The sequence below is a fragment of the Heloderma suspectum genome, chromosome 3 (assembly GCF_057233095.1).
Source record: "Heloderma suspectum isolate Gila_16-S chromosome 3, 16-S_ref, whole genome shotgun sequence".
Lineage (NCBI taxonomy): Eukaryota > Metazoa > Chordata > Lepidosauria > Squamata > Helodermatidae > Heloderma > Heloderma suspectum.
In genome coordinates, this window is record NC_139460.1 from 274,645,988 (window position 1) to 274,651,253 (window position 5,266).

At 40.1% G+C, this 5,266-nt stretch overlaps 1 pseudogene; it reads left to right on the forward strand.

The window, feature by feature from the left end:
- The first annotated feature begins 636 nt into the window (after positions 1-636).
- LOC146351305 (G-protein coupled receptor 35-like) lies at positions 637-1,581 on the forward strand (annotated as a pseudogene).
- The last annotated feature ends 3,685 nt before the right edge of the window (positions 1,582-5,266 follow it).

The following is a 5,266-nucleotide window of genomic DNA, read 5'->3' on the forward strand; positions in this document are numbered from 1 at the left end:
ATACAGGGGTAGCTGTTCATATAAGCAGCTCATTTTGTGGAGGCCTTAGGCAAAACCCTGTCTCTCAGAGGGCATCTCTACACCAGGCTAAAATCCTGTATTTAAAACGGGGCTTTTTGCTTCCATTTTAAATGCAGGATTCACGTGATTCCTTTCCTCCCTCCTTCTCCCTGTATAGGAGTCTTCCATATCTTTCATTGATCTCGCTCCTCTTCTTGCAGCTTTTCCTCTTTTCACAGAGGGAACTCAAGCGGAACACAACAGGGTAATTTGATAGCTCATTATCTGCGATCTATTTAAAAATGGAACAAAAGGCATTTAGTGCAGGAGATGCCATGGAGGTTCACAGCTTCATGTAAACAGCCTGCAAACTACTGAGAGAGCCATCGCAATCTCAGGATAAAAGCTCCATGTGAATAAAGCCATGTCTCAGCCTTTCCATCTGCTATATGGGGATAATAATACTGACCTAAGTTTACAGGATTGTTGTAAGGTTTACTAATATGATATATGTGAAGTACTTTGAGCACTCTAAAGCGGTATATAAGCGCTAAACATAATAATTATAGGTGTGAATTATGACTTTATAGAAATAGCCATAATACAGTATGTTTATTTTACAGCACCATTGTAGTAATGATCCAAAAAGTGAACTATGAAGAGAACTGTGGCAACATCACTAGTGATGCCATATATCTCACTCAAACTCTTCTTTACATACCAGTTTTCCTTACTGGACTTATCCTAAACGCCTTGGCCTTAAAGATATTCTGCTACAAACTGAGCAAATGGACTGAAACCAGAGTATAACTGACCAATTTAGCCCTTGCAGACTGCTTATTCATCTTTACTTTGCCTTTCATGTTATTTTATAAGACCAAAATGTGAATACCACATTTAGTTTTGGAGTCTGCATACTTTATTAACCGATACATGAGCATCTTCCTTATCACCATCACAGCAATTGACCGATACATTACCATAAGATACCCCCTCAAAGCAAAGAATGTAAGATCCCCTCTGAAGTCAGCTGTTGTCTGCTGAATTCTCTGGACCTTAATAATAAGTATTCTATGTGTAACTAAATTGTTGGAACAACGAGGGAGTACAGAGATTTGCTTTATAAAGGTTTCCATAGAACCATCAAAGTATCTTTTTGCATCTGTCATTTGGAGATTTTTAATACCCCTAACCATCTTGAGCTTCTGTTCTATTCGAATTGTAAAACAACTCATGAGGAAGAAAAACACTGACCCACATGAAGACAAGCTCATCCAGAAAGCAATCAACATAATTCTTGCAAATATGACTGTTTTCATCTTATGCTTTTTACCTATTCATATTGCATATTTCATTTGGTTCATAGTTGATTCCACTAAAGTCAGCTGCGCTGAAATCAAAAGAATTGACATCTTTGTAAACTTTGCAGGAGTTCTTGCCAACACCAACTGCTGCTTGAATGCCATTTTCTATTATTTTGTAAACAGGGAATTTCAGGAGGCTTCCATGCAACCAATGGTCAAATATTTATCACATCAAAATCAAAACTTTGAAAATCAAGACTTGGAAATTATTGAGTAAAGCAGCACATGCTCAAATAATGCTGAAAACCACAACACATCTTCAAACGCTGTTTTTTCTCTCTCCCCCAAAGTGCTCCAACTAGTTCCCTACATTGCTGCCTCAAATGCTCTTCTCAGTCCCTATAAAGTTGTTTGGCCTCCACCAATAGAGTGTAATACATCTCTTGTGCACAGAACACAAATTGTGTCCCCCCAGGAGTCCGTCCAATGTACAGATGATCACTGGACAGAAATTCTGCCCATCATTATGACCAGAGTGCCTGTAAGGTGCTGAGGGAGAGTTAAGGTTGAGGTTATCTCAAATTGGGGATACCAGCAGTCTAGTTTTGGCACCACCAGAACTACATTCCTATTCAAAGCCCTGGAGTCTGAACTGGGTTCCTCAAGGAACAGAAGCCTAGCACTGGCCTAGCACTGTCATCTGCCCTCAGGGTGAATCTGGTTCCATCAAGCCTGAGAAAACCTGGGACTCGGAGTGTGATCCTCATTCTGAGCAACTTGTCATACTGGAGAAGACGGTCTGGCTCCTCTCCCCTGCGTGGCTGGCTCTGGAACTGGACCTGCCTGCCCTGGATTACGAAGTGTACTTGCTTCTAAACATCAACAGATGCTTTTGGAATCTGACCTGCTGCTCCTTGTGGTGTTTGGTTGCCGTTTATGGAACTTCTGTTCAGTTGCTGCTTGTGGAACTTGACTCTTGCTTAGGTTACTCTCCTCTGGCTCCACTAGACTGACAAATTGCTTACCTCTGGCCTGACTAGTTGGAGCCTGACCCTTGGTGGATCTTGAAAGTCCCAATACAGATTTCTAACTTACCAGCTTGCAAGATTTCTATCACAGTTTTGCTTGGTTGTTTGTATTAATGAAAATGAGGTGTTCATTTTTTCTGCCATGCATGCATTCCAGTGGTAAAGGTTGTGGGACTTAACCAGCTTTCCCACATTTTACCACTTGGTAACCTGGTCATCTGTGACAGGTTAAATTGAGTGAGGAAGATATTTCCTAGAGCTGAAGTCTCATGGCTAGAGTTGGCTTTTAAAGCAGTTTATCTTCCCTGCTTTTTTTCCATAGTTTTCAGATTTTAAGTTTAAGATTTCAGGTTTGTAGTTCAAGCATCTTTTATATATTTTGATTATTTTACATTGTTGCAGTTTTTAAGAGGTATTTTAAAATATTCACTTATGATTTGCTGTGTTTGCATAGGTATGCCTATATATATATATATATATATATATATATAAACTCCCAGTCCACTTTTTTTAGGATTAAGAACTGCTTATTGCTGGAAATCACTGCACAGAAACTGAAGGGAACTGGAAAGAAAAGTTTAAGGGTGAAATCTTGCTCCAGCCCAAAACTAAATGGTCAGATTGCTACAGTGTTTTTAGGATTTATTTAAAGCAAGAAACTGTAGATGCACCTCTGACGTTTATCATTCTCTATGTATTGCATGATGAGGCTGAGTCAGGTGTGTGTATATGGTAAATCTTTATTTTTAAGGTGTGTGAAATTATACATGGTAGATGCTTTATAAGCTTAAGGCAACTTCAGCTGAGCCAAAAGGTCTCATTAAGAGTATTTTCAGTTGATTGGAGGCCAAATCCCCCATAACAGGGAGCATTTTTGCTGATTTTTTGAGGGGCCAGAAAAATTTATCTGCCACCGTGCAAGGGGCTTACCTTTAGTAGTAGCAGTGGTAGTTTCTTTCTAACTTTATTTTGCTGTTGCCATAAGCAGAGGTGGCAGCAGCAGAGCTCCCATATCAGTAGCCTGGCCATTTTTCTTTCCCGTAGGATGCCCTGGATGCAGTGTCATGCCAGGGCACTGTGGGAAAAATGGTGGTCACTGCAAAAAAAAAAAAGTTTTTAAAAGGTGCCTTCCACTGGCAAGCACAATTCCCACCCAGCTGCATACAGGATGTGCCAGAACAATGCTGCATCCAGGGCATTCTGAGGAAAAGAAAATGGCAGTGGCTTACCAAGAAAGAGTTTTGCTGCTGCTGCTGCCAGCTCTGATAGAACCAAAATAATATAAAGTAAAGGGGCTGTTCACACAACACACTAACTCACACTCAGTGGTTGAGTGTGGGTTGTTTTGAACCGTGGGTTGTTTGTTGAACCGTGGGTTAGTGTGTTGCTTGAATGCCACCAGGCTGGTTTGTTAACCATGCAGTGTGAGTTATTTTCTCAAACAAGCCACCTTGGAAACTCATGGTTTGTTGTTGGGTTCTTCAGGATGGTTAACAAGCCAGACTGAATGGTGAACAAGCCACCCTGGCTAGGTTCAGACAACAGGATAATCCACCCTATGGAAAACGTGCTACGTTCAGATAACTTGCTAATAACCCACGGTTCAACAAACAACCCAAAACAACCCACACTCAGCCACTGAGTGTGGGTTAGGGTATTCTGTGAATAGCCCTTAAAACTACTGCCACTGTTCAGGGTAACCTTCCCCCCACCTACACAGACACATAGCAGTAGTGAATTGCCACCTCCCTGAAAAATCAGCAAAATGGGGCTATGAAATTTGGGGGTCATTGGAGTTCAGCCCTATAAGCAATGGAATCTACTTTTCTGAAGACCAGAATGTTTTTCTAGGTGAAAGACAGCAACTCCAGAGAGAGACACACAGAGAGAAAGATGTTATTACCTCTTTGAAATATCACCATTTTCACAGTATGAATAAACCTTTAAGGGTGTGAACATTTTAACCATGGGGATGTTCAGACATCCCCCATGTGTTCACTGCATGGATGAATGCAGAGCAGGATTGTGCCTCATACTTCATTTCCCAAAGCTGACATAATTGCTGGCCACGCCCTCTGAGGCCCATGTGTCTGGCCTAGAACTAGACAGTACTGCAACCTTTTGTTTTAATTTTTTCCTCCGCTGTTTACAAACTTTTTTTCTTTCTCAGTGTGGATGTGTGCATGTATGTGCACGTCAGTTGAGGATAACACATCATGCATGGGATTAAGTGGGCTTTCCTTCATAATATCTTATGTCATAATAAATGTGTTAGACTTTAAGTTGCCACATGACTCCTGATTGATTCTGTTGTTCAATGTGGCTTACAGATATGGAAAATTCCAATATCATTTTTCGCATCACTTGGGAAAATGCCCTGAGATTTCATTTGCACCTGTACATTTCAATAGGATAATCTCTTTGAATACAATAATAAAGGTCATTTTGATATGTATTTGTTAGATATTTGTCCATCTCCCATACTGCTATTTTGACCTACATTACTAGAAAGCCCTGGCCCTCAAAAGGGTAACTTATCTACACATTATCAACAGTTACTATAGCTAAGGAAGCTAGTTTTGTCTTTCTTGTCTTTTTTTAGTTGTAAATGTTACATATAATATACATAATTAATTTAGAAACAAACAATAATCTGTCCTTTTGTTTTGGGGAGATTACTTGTCAAAGTGCAAAAGTAAGATTTCCTGAGGAGCAAAGTATCCATGTCAACATTTAACATAACGCCTATACTTACACTTTTTGGAGTAGGACCTTTAGCACTTTGAGGGTACCACATACTGAGTAGTTGTGCAACTAGAACTTTGGGGAAGGGGAAATCAAAGGCCTGTCTTTCCTTTTTAAAGTTACTCTCAGAGCGTGAGAGGGAGACGTTTCTGAAAGTTCCTTATTACCACAGGAAAAAAACATTTAAGT